At 42.7% G+C, this 21,586-nt stretch overlaps 1 long non-coding RNA gene, 1 other non-coding gene and 2 pseudogenes across 2 annotated transcripts; all 4 read left to right on the top strand.

Moving 5' to 3' along the window:
* Positions 1-365: 365 nt before the first annotated feature.
* LOC118998469 (protein-serine O-palmitoleoyltransferase porcupine-like) lies at positions 366-1,764 on the top strand (annotated as a pseudogene).
* A 456-nt stretch (positions 1,765-2,220) lies between these two features.
* On the top strand, positions 2,221-3,534 carry LOC118998468 (GTP-binding nuclear protein Ran-like; annotated as a pseudogene).
* A 1,522-nt stretch (positions 3,535-5,056) lies between these two features.
* On the top strand, positions 5,057-20,684 carry LOC118998484 (uncharacterized). Its single transcript, XR_005068865.1, has 3 exons — positions 5,057-5,114; positions 5,444-5,692; positions 19,991-20,684. It is a non-coding gene; the product is annotated as an uncharacterized LOC118998484 (long non-coding RNA).
* On the top strand, positions 5,443-5,524 carry TRNAS-UGA (transfer RNA serine (anticodon UGA)). Its single transcript has one exon. It is a non-coding gene; the product is annotated as a tRNA-Ser (tRNA).
* Positions 20,685-21,586: the final 902 nt, after the last annotated feature.

Here is a 21,586-nt window from a genome sequence, read left to right as displayed (position 1 = left end):
TACTGGAATAAAGAAGAACAAAAATTACTCAAGATGATATATTCAGTATCTGACATCTCATAGGCCTTCAACATTCAACTGACAACTCTCCCCTACCGTTGGCTCTGTCTACTGCCACATAATACACTTCTTGATCTACATGCCACTGAGCTAGATACTAACAATGAATACATGAAGGCAATAAAATCTAGTAAGAACACTGGACTAATATAATAAATCACCACCTTAAATCTGCCCATAATTAGCTGTCTCACACAGGGCAAGCCACTCATGGACCACAGTTCCCTCCCTGTAAATAAACAGATTAAACCAGCTTTAATGTTTCTTTCAGCATTCATCTGTCCACCCATCCACTCAGGGTTGCGATGGCCACCTTCAGCTTCCAGGAATTTTTCCAGCAGCTGCTGCAGAGCTGCTGCACAGCAGGGCCTTGACCAGATCTGGCTGCTCCTTGCCATCTGCCTTGCCCGCCGCCTGTTCTGGAAGTGTGGGTTGCCATCCTACCTGAAACACACAAGCACTGTGGCAGATGGGTTTTACCACTTCTTCCAGCTGCACATGGTTTGGGTTGTGCTTGCTGCTCAGCCTCCTGTGCTACCTTGCGCTGTTCCTCTGCTGACATTCCTACCATCACAAAGCCTTCCTCTCTGTCACCATCCTCATCTACCTGCTCATGGGTGAGATGTACGTGTAGACACCAGGAAGAGGGCCCAGCTGACTGAGGCTAGAGACACTGTGGTTGTGTCTCCGGGCTTTGACCTGGACCAAGATGAAGTGAGTGCAGCATGGAGTTCAGAGGCTACCTCCACTTCATGAGCACCATAGTCTTTGGGCCCTGGATATCCTTCCACAGCTACATATAAGCTATCCAAGCCCACCTGCTAAGCCACTGATGGCTGCAGAAGTTGGCCAGGAGCCTGGTGCTGGCCCTGCTGTGCTCTGTGCTGCCCACCTGTGTGGGCCCTTACTTATTCCTATACTTCACTCCCCTTTGATGATGAGTGCATCCTTCGAAACAAGAAATGCAAAGCCTACAAGAGTGCTGTCTCCTTCCACTTCAGCAACTGTTTTGTTGGCTTCCTGTTGGAGGCCACGGCCATGTGGGCAGGAGCTGGCTTCACTGAGGAGAAGGATAGCCTGGATGGGACCTGACGGTGTCCAGGCCACTGAACATGGAGCTGCCTCAGCCCATGGTGGAATTTGTCACAAGTTGGAACCTGCCCATGTCTTATTGGCTAAACATGTTTTCAAGAATGCTCTCTACCTAGGGACCTTCTCAGCCACACTGGTCACCTATGCAGCTAGCACCCCCCTGCGTGGCTCCAGCTTCCACCTGCCTGCAGTACTGCTGCCACAGGCATTTACCACTATGTGGAGCACGTCCTCCAAAAGCACCTGGCTTGGATCCTCAGTGCCTGTGTTGTTCAAACAGTGCCCACCAGACTGTTCACATCAGCATTACTTGAGCATGGGAGTAGGAGCCTGAAACCTGATCTTTGGGGCCCTGGCCATGTTCCACCTGGCCTAACTGGGTGGGCTCCATGTTTAGTGTTGATATAGATGATACCACAGAGGGGCAGGGCTGTGGCATGGCATACAGTGGCCACAAGGTTAGAGCTTAGCTGGGCCAGTCACTGGGTCACTTTCAGATGCTGGATCTTCTACCATCTCATAACCAGAAGCACATTTGTGGATCCTCTTAGCTCCCTCAAGACCCCTCCTCAGGTGCCAGCTCTGATAAAGGATGAGAGAAAACCCCGTTAATTCTTAAACACTCTCCATCGCAGACACCGCACCCCCCCCCCCCCGCAACAACATCCCTACACACACACCATTTCCATGCCTGCCTATCTCCACCCCACCACAAGGCAGGAAGGGGATGGTCCCTGCTGGGGCCTAGGGATGGGGATGCTTGGAAAAGCAGAAAGGGAGAGATGCACAGCCTCCCCACCTTCCTACTCTCTTTTTATATACAGTGTGTTATTGTCAATTGAAAGTAGAGCATACTTTTAATAATTCAAAATAAATTTTGATTTGCTATTTAAAGAAACAAAGAAATGAAATATTACTGCTCCTAAACACATAACCATCTCTTTTAGTACTTCACCTCTACCAGGGGCATCAAGAAAAGGTTTAGAGAAAACCCCAAGACATTTGCCTTCTATATACCAGTTAGCTTAATAAAAACTACCACATGAAGGAACAGAACCTGGGAGTGGCATGGAGGAGAAGGCAGTCAGAACTACCAGGGAATCTTTAAAATGTAAAATGTCCATGATTGCAAATCAATGTTTTGTGGTGTTGTTGTCAAGAATCATAATACATTTATGTTATAACTGTGTGGGAACGTATACCTTTTACTACCTATCCCTTATTTGCTACTCACTGCATCCAATGGCAATGCTAAAGACCTAATGCTAGATCTAAAAGAACTCATCTGGAAATTCACACTTTTTAAATATACAAAATAATAATTTTGATCTCTTGGGTCATTTTAGCAATATGATAAATCAAGGGAGAAAGCATTTTTGTTTTTTGAACAGCCTACGTTAACTCAAATGAGCTGAAAATTAAATGTTAAATGTATTTCACTTTTGAAATGTTGCAAAGAAATTGTAATCACAATTGTTGTCACCAACTACACATTGACTTTGTAATATATTCTTTTCCTTTTCAGTTTTCCTTTGCCCTCAACAAAAACGCACTCTGAATAAGTTCTCAGGCCCCACCCAGATTTAAAAATAACCAAAAAAAAAAAAAACAGAAACAAAAATCCCTCAGCGTAGAATTTTTGCTTGAACTATTTTAACCATAATAAATTCCCAGTACTGTCAAGCTTTTAGGCAGTTAAAAGAACTTTTAAAAAAGGAAGAGGAGGTTAAGGATGAGAAAAAGGATTTGATTTGTACTTTCACCGTTTTTCCAGCTCTTGGTCAGACAGGCTGCAGGCACTTCTGGAAGTAGTATCATGACAACTGCCCAAGGAGAGCACCAAGTTATGTTGTATTGGTTGGTGATGGTGGTACTAAAAAAACTTCCATTCACAAAACATCACCTGCCTGGTGAATTTGACAATATATAGCTGGTCAGGAGAAATTTTGTGTACTGAGAGATGGCTATTACATCCAAGCCCAATGTGCCATGATAGTGTTTGATGTAATTTCAAGAGTTACTTATAAGAACATACTAACTAGAATAAAGATCTGGTACAAGTACGTGAAAATATTCCCATCATGTTTTGGGGCAACAAAGTGAGTATTAACAACGGGAAAGTTAAGAAAATCAATTGTCTTCCACCAAAGAAGAATCTTTCTTCAGTACTGTAACATTTCTGCCAAAAGTAACTACAACTCTGAAAAGCTTTTCCTCTGGCTTGCTAGAAAACTAATTGGAGATCATAACTTGGAGTCTGCTGCAATGCCTGCTCTTGCCCCACCAGAGGATGTCAGGGACCCAGCTTTGGCAGCACAGTATAAGCATGATCTAGAGGTTGCTCAGACAACTCCTCTCCCAGACAAGAATGACAACCTGTGAGACAAAGAAGCCGAGCTCAGAAGGCATTTTATAGGCAACTACCCTGTGATGTCAGTGCAATAGTGTGTTTGCCACTTCATTACAGCTAAGCAAAACATGTTTAATTTTGGGGATGTGAAGGAGATGAATGGGCTTTAAAATTTTTTTAAAGACCTTAATTTTTTTTGGACCTGCAGATCTAGCTGTTTTGGAACACAGCTGTTTTCTTATCGAGTTTCGAATATAAGTCTGCTACAGTCACATCGCAATATCCGGTGGTGAAATTTTGTTTGTTGCTCTCATTCCCACTCCTTTTCATTAAGAATCAGAATACACCTGTACTTTAAATTCTTTTTAAAAAGGAAAAGAAAGAGTTTTTTGCTAAATATTATCATTCAATTGCACAGAATTAAAGACTTCAAAATCAAGATACGACTAATAAAATAATAAAAATTAAGTTACAGGTTATCTCAAAGCACAGGTTATCTTAGATGTAAATCTAAGGACAAAATAAAAAGACAAAAATATTTCTTCTTGGTTAATACCTATTGTAAAAGTGCAAGTATAGTTCATACATAACTGTGTTTCCTTATGCTATTCACAGGGAAACTGGGATCACTCGTATACCTCTTCTAAATTTATGAGATAAAATTTCTAAAAGCAACAATCTCAATTAGATAAAACTTACTCTACAATTCCCAAGAATCTTGCTCCCTTTCCACAATTAAATCTACTTAGACACTTAGCACCATATTTAACCTAAGAGAAATAATACCGAAAAGTTTCAAGAAAATTCACACAGCTATCAAGTGAGGTCATTTAACACCCAGGCTTCCAAAAGGTCAATTTGCCCGCCTCCCTTAATATGAACTGTAACATTATGAGAAAAACGATGACCTTCCCATGCACAGTTTTAGAAATTTAAACTAGTAAAGGTCACCTATTGCTTTGCCCAATTTGCATCGACACACAGAGCCAGCTGCTTGGCTGGCTCACGTGATCACGTAGAAACTGCGCCTGCGCCCTGTGCACCCTGGCGTCAGCCGCGCCACAGCGTGAGTCGCATCTCTGCTCCTCAATTCCCAGAGGTGCGCAAAGGAGGTAGAGACCACCGAGTTTCCTCAGCTTTGAGGAATTAAAGGAAGCAAAGCACCTAAGGCAGTAACTACACTCAACAAGGGAGGGTGTTAATGGCATTTAAAAATAGAATGCAGACCTAACGCGCAGAACTTTGTTCTCAAACCACCTCCAAGGTCCCATCACTTAAGGCTGAGACCTCACTTGGATCCGGGTCTCTTCCAGTAGGGCTCGGCAGTGAAGGGGTTACTGGGGACAGGAGAATCACTAATGACTGCACGGTCTGGAGCGTGCGAACTGGGAGCCCACCAGCAGTGGGCAGACGACTCTGCCCTCACCCCTTCTGCAACTGCGCAAGAAGAGGCGGGCTCAAAGCGACCCAATCCGCGCGGGAAATCCTCCCGGAGGGATGCATCCGCTCCCAGAAATTTTGCAAAGCGCGGGTCCGCAGCAACGCAAGGGACAGATCTTTGTTTCACAGCTCTTTGGAGGACCTAACCGGGAAATGGGAGGACAAAAGCCAGGTCAGCGACCGGAAGCCGAACATTGTTGTGATTTTCGGAGAGAAGCGAAGGGAAAGGTTTCTAGAGCCTATTTAAAGGAATTTCCTTAGAGAGTTTCTATTATTTCTTCGCGTCCACGACGTAGTTCCTACAACTTAGAATTTCCTTAGAGAGTTTCTATTATTTCTTCGCGTCCACGACGTAGTTCCTACAACTTAACTGTCAGCTTCGGCCACCTCTCTTAGAGCGAACTCCGGAAGTTTGTAGGCCCCGCCTACTTTTGGTCCTGGTGCGCGTGCGCATAGTTATTAATATACTAAAGTGTCTCCGCCTTCCTTCTTTCTTCGTAGCAGCGATGGCCGAGTGGTTAAGGCGTTGGACTTGAAATCCAATGGGGTCTCCCCGCGCAGGTTCGAACCCTGCTCGCTGCGGAAGCGGGTATCTTCTTTTCCGGTTTTGTTACATTCTCTGAATTAACAACCTGGTTCAACGCAGCACCTACAAAGAACTTACGTGTGCCAGAGAAAAGCCAGTAAACATCAGTGCTGCAAACTTACGCTGTTTACGCTAAAGATAAAAATCTTCCTTTATTCTAAACGGTAAGCTAACAGTTTTAAAATCTTGTTCCTCAATGTGAAAAGTAACATCGCAAAATAAAACGAATATAAATAATGCTGCAAGTTTTCAGGCTGTCACAACCTAAACAAGCTGTCATCTCATTAAAACTGATGGCAAGGCAAATGTTGCCTCTCCTTCCATCCCAGAATTACCTTACACCGTTCCTCAACCACGTCCGGAACTGGTGTGAAATGGGAGATAAAAACTTTTAAAAGTTCAGCTTCTAAAGCATAATAGCTACGCCCACATAGTGGAACACTATGCAAGTAGCCACTAAAATGCTAATAATGGAAAGGCCTAAATAACATGGGAAGGCCTACCCATGGCAATTTGCATTGCCAAATGCAAAACGTTAGACATGTTGGAAAGCAATTTACTTTATGATCACATTTTTATTCAACAGTTCATTTATGTGGCAAGAATTGGAGAAAAAGAGAATGAATATGGCTAGAAATAATTACTGCTAGAAATATTAGCAGTAATTATTATCTCTGGGTGGTGGGATTTTAATTTTCTTAATAGATGGTGTTTTGCTTAACTAGTTTTCTATCATATATCAACCCAGTATTTTTTTACTGATTTTAGAAAGAGATGGGGGTGGTGAGGGGGTAGACAGACATTAATTTGTTGTTCCACTTATTTATTGCATTCATTGGTTGATTCTCGTATGTGCCCTGGTGCGGGATCCAACCTGCAACCCGGACTTAATCAGGACCAACTGAGCTATCTGGGCTATCTGGCCAGGGTGACCCTGGTTTGTTTTTTTTTTTGGTTTTTTGGTTTTTTAATGAAAGAAAGTTGTGAGAAGCTTTGGCCAGGTCCATTGGTTAGAGTGTTGTCCCTGATAACACCAAGGTTTCGGGTTCCATCTCTGGTCAGGGCACAAGAAGCAACCAATGAATGCGTAAATGAGGAGAGCAACAAATTGATCTTTGCATCTCTCTCTCTCAATCTCTCTCTTCTCTCTCAAGATTAACAGATTAAAACAAAAGAAAAAGAAAATTGTGAGGTTAGTCTTTGAGACCCTACACACCCCTTTTGATTCCCTTTTGTCTACTTTCATCTTCCTCCCACCCCATGCTTTCCAAGTGCCCTTGCTAGTTCCCTAACACCACAAGGGTGGAGATAGCTTTCTGTAATACCTGAACCACATTCCCCACACAGCCCCCATCCCATGTGAGTCTTAGCTGAACATACACACTCACCACATTCACATCCTCAATTCCATCTTCTCCGCCCAATCCCAGCCTCTCTGCCCCACTCCCAGTCACATAAATAATTGCATTAGTTTCCTGTTGGTCTCCCTCCACCTTTCAGTTAGTATCATGCTGAGCTGCAAACCTTTGCCTCTTTCTAGACACTGACCTGACCCCCTTTCTGCCCTCCTCACAGATCCCCAGCAGATACCCTCTTGGCAAGAGGCGGAAAAGCCAAACTCCTAGCTCAGGAGTCCTAGCACGTTGCCAAGGCCCTTCATAATTTGGCTCTAGTATCTTTTCAGCCTTCCCTTACAATGCTCCCCAACATAACTTCGTAAGAGCAGTTAGAGTGGCTTACACACTCCCACAGAGCAGATCTAGCAATTTCTGGCCCTTTCACACATTGGCACCCTCCGCTGGAAATTTATCCTCTCCCTACTGGTTGATTAGGAATATACACACCCACCAACATGCACGTGTACATGCACACATACCTACACTCCACACATACACCCCCCCCCAAAGCACACAAAGATTTGAGGACACACACATAAAAAGTTTAAAATTTGCACTATAAGCAAAATTTAATTTATGCTTCTCCTTTTCTGTCCCATGATCAAGAAATATTCCAAAAAAGCTAACAGAAACATCAGATATACAAAAGAAATGTCCAAGAATTGAAACATCAGGAATCCAATTTTATAGAAGGAGCAATAAAACAGATTATTTTTAATTAAATTATATTAATTTGCATAGTGAATAGGGAGTATATTCTCATGGTTCAAAATCATAGTGTCTCCCTCTAATTCCTGTCCTCCTACGACCGAGGTCCCCTTCCTGGGCCACCAGTTATTATTTTCTCATTTTTTCCTTTCTTGCCGTCTTTATGCACAAGCAAGAACATACTAATTTTTATACAAATGTTAGCATACTGTACAAAATGTGCTGAACCTTCTTTTGTTATTTAAAAATATATCCTAAATATCTTTATATATAAAGAGCTTTTTATTAAAAATGGCCTCTACTCTCAGTTGATTAGGCATCATTTTACAAAGCAAAATATCACCGGTTCAATTCCCAGTCAGGGCACTTGCCTGGGTCATGGGTTCAGTCCATGGTTGGGCGCATACAAGAAGCAACCAGTCCAGCTCACTGCCTCTGGCTCACAAAAGGGACAACAAAGACTGGAGTTACAAAAGAATGCAAGTCTAGAACCTTCTCTGCAGACTTCTCTGCAGAATGACAAAGGTTATTTATAAGACAAAGGGGTTGTGGGAAGTCCCTGACATTCACCCTCAATTACTGCTTCTGCTTGCAGAATTGTTCAGGGGTGAGATGGATGATTTGATGAATTTTTTTCAGCACTTATGTTAGTGGCAGTGTTAGACCTCAGTTCTTGAGTTCAGCAAAAACACTCAGAGCCAAGAACTCTAGTGCAAGGAGTTTATTTAGCCTTTTAGAAAGAAAAGTCACAAGCACAATGAGCTGGTGGAGCTACATGGACTCAGTAAACAACCTGTAGATGTCAAAGAAGGGCCCTAGTCGCATGGAAGAAAGAAAGCAGAGGGTATGCATATAAGGAAAGAAAGGTGGGGTGCGGTAAGGTACAGGCATGACCCAGAGAGATAGCATGCATGTCCTGGGTCCTTCATCTTAAAGGTTTTTATCTGTTTTCTAAAGGCAGGAATTTTAGAGGCAGTCTCAGGGGAAGATCTCAATAGAACATTCATCAGTTGTCTAGGTGTGTCCTTTCAGGGTCATGGTCTCTACTGATGGGTTGCTGCTAGGAGTAATTACTAGGGGGTCATTAGTCATTGCCGCTGGTCCTCAGGACAGCCACGGCAGCACTTTGTCTGGTTTTGCTGCTCTTCTGGGCCTAAGCTGAAACACAACTGAGGCCTAGATGACTCTAATTTGACCAAACATCTGTCTCTGTGGTCAACAGACCCAAGGCTTTGTTTCTGAGGTTATTTCATGCTGATCAGAACCTCATTGACTTAATGCTTAAGGGAGTGGTGGCCTGAGGGAGAAGGAGGCAGGTGAGCCAGGGTGCTGCTGCATGAGGCCAGTTTGAATCAGCTCTCTGCCTCAGCTTTCCCATTCCACTTGCCAAGGAATTTGAATTTTCCTGGCTTCCTACTAGCCTATGTCACTTACATGTATATCATGACACAGTCCCAACTCCTTTGCAGGACTGACTTGAGGGTAGATTCATTTTGGAAACTAATTTATATCTAAAATGCAGGCAAAGAGGTTCAGAGACACTTTTATCTATTGCTTTTCCTGTTCCAGCTTTTGCCATGAAAATTAGCCAATATATTGTTCAGATCTGCTTGTGACAATTTGATTTTGGTTTGCATTCATCCAGGCTTAAAAAATGACTGCTGCTCAGGCAGATTGATGCTTCCTGAGCTGCTCATTTCTAACATATATTAATACATTAACACCACCTTCAGGTAGTATGTCTTTCTAAATTATTCTTTGTTCTCCCCCCCCCCCCGCTTCTTTAGCTTCATTCAAAAATAAATAAATAACCATCTAACCATTTTTTCTCAAGATTGTCTCTATAAAACATCCAGCCTGCCACTGACTAGCCTTATCTTCACATTTCAACTTTTTAGTTACTCTTTTTTTATTATCTAATCTATTACTACTACTACAGCATTTGAGAATTTCTCATTAGAGGGAATGTTTGGCTATTGGAGAAATAAAAAGAGATTTTCATCTTTCCAGGAAAAACCCACCACACAAATTGGAACACTTCCCAGCTATGACCCTTCTGCCATCCCACAGGTTCTGGTGCATACTATCCACTTTTTAAAATTGGTAAAGTTATCAAACTGCTTGTATGTAGTCATGTAGGTATGGTGAGGCCAACAGATCAGGAGAAGATGGCCACCGAGAAGGTCATTTGTTGCTGTTTGTGGGGGGCTAGGGGAGCGGGCATTCCCACCAGGGAGTCAATGAAGGGCCGCACAGATCTGTCCCGGGTCTGTCTGGAGGCTGAGAGAGCAAGGGGGACAGCGGGCAGAGTATTTTGGTTCCTGCAGGAGAGAGCACAAGGGGCAGAGTACGTAGGTTTAGGATTGGCTGCTCTGATGATTTCAGCAGGATATGGGGCACGAGCGTTGTCCATAGTTTCTGGTGTCCGGCCTTGGGGAGATGAAGGCAGCGCATAGTGGCCCTGAGTGTAAGAGCTCCAGAAAAAAACGCGGTGAGGCTGTGGGCTCAAGACTGCTTCGTTGCATTTGTAGGGCACTCTTGCAGGTGAGTTGTTACCTTGCAGGTGAGTTGTTTACTATCTTTAGAAATTGGCCAGCCCTGCAAGAGACAGTCTACCCAGATGTCAAAGCATCAAAAATGCAGAAAATAAAAAGGCATGCTTTAAAAATAAATAAATAATGAAATAAATGAAGTTTTTAAAAGGCATATTGGGACAATTTCAGTCAGGAGCTCAGCAGGAAACAGAAAACACACTCTGTATAAGACAATTCTCAATAGGTTTAATAAAGAGACTGTTTACAAAGGTATGGAAATGGCGCAGAGAAACCACAAGGGACAGCCAAGCAGTGTCACCACCCGCAAGATGGGAGGGAGCCACCAGAACTCAGAGAAAGAAAGTTCTGGGGAGAGGGCTGGCCTAGGGGAGCAATAGCCTTCCTCTGGGGGACACATTGTGTTGTGGGGGGCCCTGCAGGGGAGGGGCTGCTCCTCCCCACTCTTCTCCCTCCCTCCACCTTCTCACGGGGCCTCCCCATTGGCCGAAAGCAACCAGTCGGCCTCTGCAGTTGGGGGCAGGGCAGGGAATGGGGTGAAGAGGCAAAAGGAGATATCCAGGACTCTTCCTGACACAAAACTAGGGAAACAAATAAAAATAATGACCCATAATCCAGCATTTTAACACTCCAACTTCATCACTGTGACACATTTCCTTCCTGTTCTATATTTATATAGTTTAATATATAGTTACATTAAAAATTAAATCCTCAACTATTCCAAACATACAGAGATGCACAGAAAATAATATAGTATATATTATATATTTTCTATTAAAATTATTTCATAAGCTTTTTGCTGCTCCTTTGGATACATAATCATGATTTGTAATGGCTGTATGAGAGACTACACAGTAGCTGCATCAAATTTAATGAAGCAAGTGTTGCACACTTAGGCTACTTCCTTTTTTTCTAAATGATAATATTAAATAATGGTGTGATATACATCTTTGAGATAAAAGCTTTTCACTTATTTTATGGTATTTCTTTAGTATCTGCATCCCTAAGATGTAGATACTAAAGGAATAGGAATACTGAATCAAAGCATGTGGAGAGTTTCATGGCTGGCTCTCAATACATATTCCTAAATGGCCTTGCTAAAGACTGGTAGGTACTATGGTAGTGCCAGAAGTGGTTCGGGAGGAAGCTGGGATCACAGAGCCCTGAGCTACACAGAGTATGACCACTTGCGACTTTCTTTTTGGCTAGTTTAGTAGGTAATATTCTCCTTGTTTTCATTTAATTTGCTTTTCTTTGATTACTTCTGGAGTTTCTGTGTTTTACCATATGTTTGTTTACTAGCTCTATTTGCTGTTTAATTTCTGACTTTCTACCGTATCAGCTATTGGTTCCTAAAGCTGCTGCTGAAATTGACCCTTGGGGGAATCCTAACTGAAAACAATTGAGCCTCATGGTGGTAAGACAACAATCTCAAAGGAAAGAGGCTAATGAATTTCAAGCTGAGGGTTTATGCTCTTAATATCTATTTGGGGGGGAAGTATATAATTCTATTAGATTACAAAATTTACCCACCCCTCCCCTAGAACCCTTCTTTCCCCCGCTCCAGCTCTTAAAATAACTGGTGCAAAACTAAATGCAGCCTAGACAATGACAGTAATTAACTCACAGTACTTTCCATTCTTTGTTGGCAGCATGACGGTTCAGCACCCGCTTTGAGAGATACTGAAGGTAACTAGCACTGACTGCCGTATTCCGAGATACACGTGTGTCTCTTATGGTCTAGACATTATTCTTGTTGCTATTATTGTCACTATTATCTTCTCTCTCTTTCCTTACCTGACAAGCTATTTAAGGAAGTATCTTCCTTGACCTACCAGGCTCCAAGGCTGTGGGAGGTTCTTTTTATATCAGATATCATCGAACATTAGAGGTGTCACCTAAGAAAGCTTATTGAAAACACTATCCCTGAACCTCACCGCTGGAGATTCTGATTCAGAAGATACGTGGCAAGCCTCAGAATCTACATCTTATGTCATGATTGAGATGCAGGGGTGTCTCCTGACCACATTTTGTGAAACACTGGTATAGATCCATGGGTAGGAAATAAGTTTATACTGAAAATATTCAAGGTAGAGGCAGAAAGAGGCTGGGAATGGGGAGGAGGACAGTGGAGTCCACAAAGGGCTTCTACTGAGCCCGTTCTGCAAGAGTGTCCTTGTGAAGGAAATGGTGCAAATAAGGCCAGCATGGGCTGGAGAAGGTAGTCAGGGTGTGGCAGCTTTTTTCTATGCATGGGATACAGTGGCCAACAAAACAGCCTGTCCTTACCCTGTTCAAGGATCCCATCTAGTGACACTTAATTCATTGTAACATCATTTAGTGGTATTTACTTACATTTTCAGTATTGTAATACCTTCCTAACCTCTATTTCCTAACATCCTAAAATATACCTCTAAGCTTCCACATCAATCCTGCCTCTGACCACAAAGTTTCAGATAAAAAATGGCCCCTTGTGAACAAAAGTATTTCTCTTCCACACAGCATTGACATCAGCAAGCTGACCTGAGCCACTTGCAGAATTGCTAGGTTAAAATTTCCTTTTTTTTTCAATTACAGTTTATATTCAATATTATTTGGTATAAATTTCAGGTGCATAGCATAATGGTTAGACGATCATGTATTTTACAAAGAGTTCCCCCTGATACTTCCACTGGGTTAAGATTTTTTCAGGCTCCTATGGGTTTTATTCATGAAATGTCAGTGGTGGACAAGGAAACTAGCTGACCACACTGTAGAGGTGCGTAGGTGAAGAAGCAACCAGATCTTGGAGGGTTTTTGCAACATCACACAGCAACCAGCGAATGCTTCTGCAGGAACCCTCTTCTCTTAGACCGAGGCTGTCATCTTGTGGCCATCTGAGGAATGACAACTGGAGTTGATAGATTTGAAGAACATTTTTTAGGGGACAAGGAGAATATACATACTACTGGGGGGAAATCTTTACATTTCCTTAACGTATCTTCCATCAGTTTTTAGTATAAGTAGAACCTACTTTGTATAATTTTCAAAATAATAGAAAAATTCTACTTAAATAGCATAAGAAGTTTAAAATAGAAAAGATCCTGAAACCAACTTTTAAAGAAATAGCTAGGCTTTTTGTAAGACCAGTTGACCAAAATCCCAAAGTTTTGATGTATAACTCGGCTAAAATTACTAAATATCAGATTATGCATTTTCATATGGTAATTCCTCATTGTGAAATTCTCCTTCACCCAGAAATGGAATTGCTCCTAAGAACGATCTCCTTCCGTACTCGCTGCAGAAACCAACTTACTACATATGTTTATAAAGTGCTTTCCCTGGCTTGTTTTACTTCAGGGCTTCACGTGCATGTCTACAGGTCTGCTGTCTTCCTTGAATAAAAAGTCCTTCTTAAACACCCATAGTTCTATGTCACTTTCTTACTTCCTCTCTAAAGCCAGTTGTAAGGCTTAAGCCTCATCACTAAAAAGCACAAAAATTTTAACACACACACACACAATCTCCCCCTGAGCAAGCACTTTAGCCGTCCCCAGCACAGCTTTGGGCACTGTACCAAACGCATAACCAATGTCAGCACGATGAGGAGGCAGCCCTAGGTGGGGAAGGGGGCACTCTCAGAGAGAGGCTGATGCCCAAATAGGACACAGAAGAGCAGTACCTGGCAGGGCCCAGGGTAAAGAGTTAAAACAGTTGGATGCAGACAAATGGCTTCTTCTCTAGTTTTCTGATTGTTATCATACGTTTATACAGATTACCATGAATACAGGTTGTTGTGGCAGGCTGTTCATTGAGCACATAGTATGTGTGAGGCCAAGGGCTCAGCCAGAGGGTCAAGTAGCAAACAACGCAGTCCCTGCCTCAAGGAGCTCACAATCCTGGGGTCGTAACCAACAAGATGGTGTGACCCACGCTACAGGTAGCTGCAGGTTGGTGCGGGCGCTGTAGGAGCACCCGAGCCAGTGTAAGGCCAGCAAGGAAGACTTTGTGGCATAACCCAACCCCCTTACTCTACTGAGGAGAAAATAAGCCTTGTATTTAACAGCTTGCCTACCATCTCTGAGTTAGGAAATGGGGAGCCAAGACCAAAAACAAGGCCTCCTGAAAAGGAGTCAGTGATGGCCGGACAGAACAACACTATGGCTGACGTCAGAACCTGACACAAGGATCCACCACCCCTGCCCTGGCCCCAGCCGGTCAGCAGAGCCCAACTCCTTTAGCCGCCCTGATCGTGATCTTTCCCTTATGTGACCCGCCCCCTGGAAGCCACCCAGGAGCCAGGGTTTTGAGCACTCACTAGCCCACCAGTGGCTCCAGGCGTGGTGCCATTTCCTCAGGTAGTAGACCCTTACTTTCTTGGCTGCAAATTACTGTTCACATTTGATTGGGGTTTTCATTTTTTATTTAATTGTTGTTCAAGTACAGTCTTCTGTCTTTTGCTCCCAACCCAGCCCACCCCCCAGTGCTCCCCACCTCCCCCCATTTCCACCCCCCTTAGTTCTTGTCCATGTGTCCTCCACACTTGTTCCTGTAAACCCCTCCCCTTTGCCCCTGAAATCACCTCCCCTCTCCCCTCTGGACACTGTCAGCCTGTTCTCTATTTCAGTGTCTTTGGTTATATTTTGCTTGCTTGTTTGTGATCGGGCTTTGATGGACACAAGCAAATGGACCCCTTTGGTCAGGTAACAATGGGAGTGCAGTTATTTCTTCAAGATCCTGTTTTCATTTCCTTTGAATTTATACCCAGAAGTGGGATTTCTGAATCATATGGTAGCTCCATTCGTCACTTCTTGAGGAATCCCCATAATGTTTTCCATAGTGGCTGTACCAACTTACATTCTCACCAACAGTGCACAAGAATTCCCTGTTCTCTACATTCTCACCAACGCATTGCTTAACCTTTTTTATGACAGCCATTTTAGCAGTTGTGAGAGGATCCCTCACTGTGGGTTTGATTTGCATTTTTGGGAATCAGTGATACGGAGCACTTTTTTGTGTACCTGTCAGTCATTTGTATGTCTTATTTGGAAGAAATGCCTAGTAAGTTCCTCTGCCTATTTTATAATTGGATCATTGGGTTTTTTGCTGTTATGTTGTATGAGTTCTTTATATAATGTGAATATTAACTTTTATCAGGAGTTCATCTGCAAGTATTTTCTCTTGTTCCATGGGTTGTGTTTTCATTTCGTTGCTTGTTTCTTTCATTGCTTGTTCGTTTAATGTAGTCCCACATATGAAATTTGCTTTTGCTGCTTGTGCCTTTGATATCCAAAAAAAAAATCAGTCCCAAACCCAATGTCAAAGAGTTTTTCCCATATATATTTTTCTAACTGTCTTTTCAGCTCCAGGTGTTATTTTGAGTCTTTAATCCATTTTGAGTTAATTTTTGTGAGTGGTATAAGATAGGGGTCAAATTTCATTCTTCTACATGTGGTTAGTCAGTTTTCCCAACGTCATTGATTGAAGAAACTATTTATTCTTTATGCACTGAGTATTCTTGGCTTCCTCGTCAAACATTAGTTAGCTGAATAAATCTCCCCCCATCATAGGAGATGATGGCTCACCTTAAAGACCTCATCTTTCCTTGATTTTATCTGAAAAGACCTTATTTCCAAATAAGGTCACATTCAGCAGAACTGAGGGTTAAGACTTTAACCTGTCTTCTTGAAGAACATAATTCAGCCAATGACATAGAGTGTTTCCAACATAATACACATGCAAACATATACAGAAATAGGCTATTATAGTGAACCCTTAGGTACCTCTTACCCAGGTTCAAAGATCGCCAGTGCACAGCCAACCTCGTTTCACCTGTATCTCACCCACTTCCCCCTCTATATTATTTTTAAGCAAATCCCAGTCTTCATGTCATTTTCTCTATTAATATCTGATGCATCCCTAAAGGTAGAGACTTGTTTTAACATTACCACAATGCCATTATCATACCTAAAAATCTTAATCATTAATATGTAGTTAATGTTCAAAATTTCAATCAGCTTATAAATTTTTCAGTTTTTTAACCTTTTTGTTTGTGTCAGGATCCAAATAATCTCCTCAGAATTAATGACATTTAAACCACTTTCTAGGAGGTGGCTTAACAATCTCAGCGTCATTATTCTCTCCCTGTGGTTGGTTGAGCTCCACATGGTTTCAAATATGTAAAAGGAACTCTGAATTTTAAGTGGATGGAGGGAAACCTAGGCAGGAGTGAGGCGAGAGTGAAAAGAAATCAGGAGGTGGCGGGGGTTCAAGAAGGTTTGGATCTAGGAGCCACAAGGCTGTGGTGAGAGGAGCCCCAGGGTAGGGTTAGTGGCTCAATAGTGGTGGGGAGTGGTTAGCAAACAGATTTTTCAAAATAAGGAAGTCTGATAAATAACTATATGTAACTTACACATCAGTCACCCAGAAGTTTTTTTTTTCCCCAAACGCTGTCACATCCCTAAGCTATCCTTTCCACTACAAATACACTCTCCTGCTCCTACCCCAACCCTTCAGCCTGGAGAACCCTCCGCATCTTTCAAAACCCAGCTCAGATATCTTCCTCAAAGAAGATACCTTGCTCCTTTACTTACCACTCCTAGGGCTTTGCACGCGTCTCTACTGCAGCACAACACGAATTGCACTGTTGTTATCTGTACTCCTGTCAGCCTCCCACTGAACGGGGTCAGGGGGCGGGGTGGGGGGTGGTGCTAATGGTGGTTCATCTTTGTATCCTGAGTCCGTAGCACAGTGGTACCTGAAGGGAGGGGATTATAGGGGAAAAGGGCGAAGGGTTTGCAGGAACAATTATAAAGGACACAGGGACAATAACAAGGGGGGTGGAAACAGGGGAGGGAAGTGGGGAGGGCTGAGGGGGAAAGGTGGGGGGGAAGGCAGAAAACTACTTGAACAACAATAAAAAAAGTTTAAAAAATAAAATAATAAAGCCAATAAAAAATAAAATAAAAACAAAAAAGAGAAACATTCAATAAATGCTTACTGAATAAAAAAATAGAGGAGAAAAAAGGGAAAGCAAAAATAGATTGAAACAAAAGAAAGATGAAATAGAAGCAGAAAAGAAGATACACAAAAGGCAAACAACTGACCTTGGCAACGCAGAACCAGATGGCTTGGTTTTCAGATCACAACACCAAGGGCAAATCAGGCCTCCAGGAATGTTTCTTTGGCCAACGTAGAATTTTGTAAAAGTTTTAATTTAGTAATCAAACTTTAGGAATCACAAAAAATCCAGATTTGTAGCTTTTCTAAAATTTTTATTTATTAGATTTTAGAGCGAGAGAGAAGAAAGAAAAGAAAGACAGAAGCATCCATTTGTTGTTCCACTTATTTATTCCTTCACTGGTTCATTCTTGTCTGTGCCCTGACTGGTATCGAGTACAACCCTGGCATATTGGGATAATGCTCTAACCAACTGAGCTACCCAGCCAAAGCCAGATTTCTAGCTTCCTAAACAAAATTAGGTGTAGCCTAGAGTGGGCCTAGCAGTCTCATGGTAACATTTGGCTGGATCTGAAGATGCTTTTCCCAGGTTACCATAGTCCCCAGGACTCCCTGTTGTTAGCCCAACATGGAGGTTGAGTGTCACCGGCCACTTACCATTGTGCTTGTGCTCTTGATTCTCTTATAATTGACCTACTTCATTCATTTACTTCACCTGCCTGGCTCATTTTAACTTTAGAGTTTATCACCCTTGTCCCAGACAATCTGTTCCATCTAGATGCTCAGTCGCTGTAATAATAATAAAAATAAAATATTAATAATTATTTTATTATTATTATTATTATTATTATTATTATTATTATTATATTTTAATATTATTACAGGATATTCCCAACCCATGGGAATATTCTGTAATCTGACTGTCTAATACAGTAACCACTAACCACATTAGGCTGAGTCCCAAAGTGGGTGGGTCTGCATAAGTCCTGAGATCTTTGCAGGTGCTTTAAGAAGAGTCTCCTGAAAATCTTGAAGTTTCTTCCACTGTTCCACCCCCCACTGATTTACAGCCAGAAGTTTTGGAGATGTACCATCCTGGCACTGAAACCTTTGTCTGGGTGGACTGGTCTGGGCCTAGGATCACTTGCTCCCAAAGTATCCCTCCCTGTTTTTATTCACCACACATGAATGTGGGACTGCCCATTCTGCCCCTGCTCTGCATCTCCATGCCTCTCCACCTCTCCACACCTCTCTGCGTCTCTGCCCCTCCTCCCCAACTGGATGAATGTGGCTTCTTTAAATCCTTGGTTGTAGGACTTCTGCACAGCTCTAGTTTCTGACAAATCTGGATGATATTTGTTTTGTAGTCTAGCTGTAATTTTTGCTGTACTTGTGTGAGTAGGTGAAGCAATTTTACCTGCACCTCCATCTTGAGTGGAAGTCCCCTCTGTCTCTATTTTTAATTTTAATCTTAATAGCAACCTATGGCTAGAAGTTACTGTATTAAAGACACAGTCTAGGGCAGTGTTTCTCCAGATTTAATGTGCATAGAATACCTAGAGATCTTGTTAAAATACAGATAATAATTTAGCAGATCCAAGATTCTGAATGTCTGATAAGTCCCCAGGTGATGCCGATGATTCTGGGCTCTGGGCCACAGTTTGGCAAGCAAGATTCTAGAACAGTGCTGCTCGAACTTTAGCATAAATAAGGATCTCCTGGAGATTCCAAACCGATTCCAGGACCTTACCCCTCACAGGTTCTGATTCAGTAGGTCGGGGGTGGGGCCCAATAGTTTGCATTTGTAACAAGTGCCTGGATGCTGTAGCACCATTCATTCTAGAGAATTGGGAGGATGTTGAGAAAAAAATAGTCTTAGTCACTCTCTTATTTTCTTTCCTAATTGCTACTGTAAATAGTTAATATTTGTGTCCTACATCAAGGTAATCACTGTCGCATTTTACTGGTGAGGACACTGAGGCAGTAGGAGGTCAATGACTTGCCTAAGGTTGCACTGGCGGCAAGTGCTGCCTCCAGAGCCACCCTCTGAACTGCTCGCATCGCAACGTGGATGGCACGCCCACGGGAGTTTGTCAGTGGACTGTCCTTGCCTTACTGTGCAGACTCTGATTCCTTGAATTCAGAAGAGAAGAGAGAATGAAAACCACAAAAGTCTGGGTTTGATTCACAATTTTCCTGTATTTGTTTTATTTCCTGGTAGAATTAAGTTTACAGTTTCCTCATTTTACGGGGGAGGAAATGGGCTCAGAGAAGTCAGAGACTTGCCTGCGTTCACACAGCTCATTATTCCCCTCTTACTACTGTCTGGTGAACAACCTCGATAAGCTTCTATTTCTAATTCTTTCAGTGCCATATTTTTATTGTCTGAGCACTGATGGAATTTCTAAAACTGAACATTTTTAGGTAGTTGCTACTGGTGGGGTACACCCCCCCACCAACACAACCCCCCCCCAGAACTGTTTGTCCCTTATCTACCCAGGTGTTCCTATTTCCTCAGCTGGGAGAGGAACATTTAGGTGAGGCGGAGGTAAGAGAGGAGAAGGAATGTCTGAGAGCGCTGTCTGTGCTCTGTGCAGCCAGGATCTGTAACCACTCATGAAACCAAGGGTCTTTATGACTTTGGTTAAATTAGTTTTAAGTCCTGGGTCTATAAATCATATCCCCCTATGTATATGTGTATGTGTATGTGTATGTGTATGTACATATGTATACCTCTCAGAGACCTAGCCTTTCACCCACATAATCAACAACCCCTCAGGTGGCAGAAGACAGTAGCCGAGACCTCAGCAATGGTCACACAGTTTGGACCTGTGGCAGGCCAACAATAACATAAGTTGTGTTTCAGTTCCTGAGCCCCAAGGTGGACAGACCACCCTGGCGACTTCCCCATGAGACCAGACATAGGGGACAGAAAAGACCTCAGAGCTGTCTGTCCTCAAGACCTGGAGAAATGATGTACCCTTACCTCACTTCGGACCAATCAGCTCCCAGCACAACACTGAACCCCTCATCCATGGTGTCTTCTGACTTTGCCCTACATAATCTGAAACCTACACATCACCGGGAGTTTGTTTAGAGCACAAGCTCCCCATGTTGACAATTCAATATCAAACTACTTTGAATTTCTATACTGCCAACTCCGCAGCAGCACGGGGGGAGCTCTAGGAGGCCTCTGGGGCTGGAGACAAAGACCAGGGAGAACCCAGCAGAGGCAAAGCATGGCTGCAGAGCATGGGCCTCTTTGAAAGCCCAAACCAAGTACCCCTGGGGTCATGGGGACTCCCGGAAATAACTGGTGACACAGAAGGAAGAGCTCCAGTTTCTTGAATGTGCACAGAGCCATCAAGATATTAACCATTTCACCTACAACCTCTATCTGTTCACACCGCTGTGGCCCTCTGCCCTACAAGCACATTAGAATTGCCCTGGAGCTGTCAAATCTCAACACAGAAGGGACACCCGGACGCATTAACTCAGACCCTCGGGGGCGGGACCCAGGCATCGAGGGTTTTGTGTTCCCCAGGTGATTTCAAGGTTAAGATCCAATGATTTTTTTAAAAAATAATAAACTTCATTTCATAAAATGAAATGTTTTTCATTTCATAAAATGAAATGTTTTTCATTTTATTGTTTTAAGAATGTAACAAGGCTATAAATTCCTCAACCAAGTGAGGTTAATTGAGAAGTTCAAGTAAGATTTCTGATAAAATGCTTTGAAATTTCCTCAGAAAACTAAAAATAGAACTGCCTTTTGACCTGGTAGTTCCATTACTAGGAGTATATCCTAAGAACCCTGAAACACCAATCCAGAAGAACCTATGCACCCGAGTGTTCATAGCAGCACAATTTACAGTAGCCAAGTGCTGGAAGCAAACCAAGTGCCCATCAGTAAATGAATGGATCAAAAAACTATGGTACATTTACACAATGGAATTCTATGCAGCAGAAAGAAAGAAGGAGCTCCCACCCTTTGCAACGGCATGGATGGAACTGTAAAGCATTATGCTAAGCAAAATAGGCCAGGTGGTAAAAGACAGATACCACATGACCTTTAACAGGAACCTAAAAACAAAACAAACAAGTGAGCAAAATAAAACCAAAGACACTGAAATAGAGAACAGGCTGACAGTGATCAGAGGGGAGAGGGGTGGGGATAATGGGGGAAAAGGATGAAAGGTTTACAGGAACAATGATAAAGGACATCTGGAAAACAAGGGGAACGGAAACAGGGAAGGGAGGTGGGAGAGCTGGGGAGGTGGGGAGGGATGGGGGGGGTGAGGGAGAAAACTGTACTTGAGTAACAATAAAAAGAGTAAAGATAAAAGAAGGAAAATGCTTTGAAAACTGTTAGAGTAGGGGATGATGGTGATGATGATGATGATGATGATGATTAGACCCTCTTTTAGAGCCTCCCCTAATGCCCTAACAAGCTGAAAAGTAT

This window comes from Sturnira hondurensis, unplaced genomic scaffold, assembly GCF_014824575.4.
Source record: "Sturnira hondurensis isolate 20B ecotype Veracruz unplaced genomic scaffold, ASM1482457v3 Scaffold0014302, whole genome shotgun sequence".
NCBI lineage: Eukaryota > Metazoa > Chordata > Mammalia > Chiroptera > Phyllostomidae > Sturnira > Sturnira hondurensis.
Note: the sequence above shows the minus strand (reverse complement) of the source record. Positions and strands in the feature narration are given on the sequence as shown.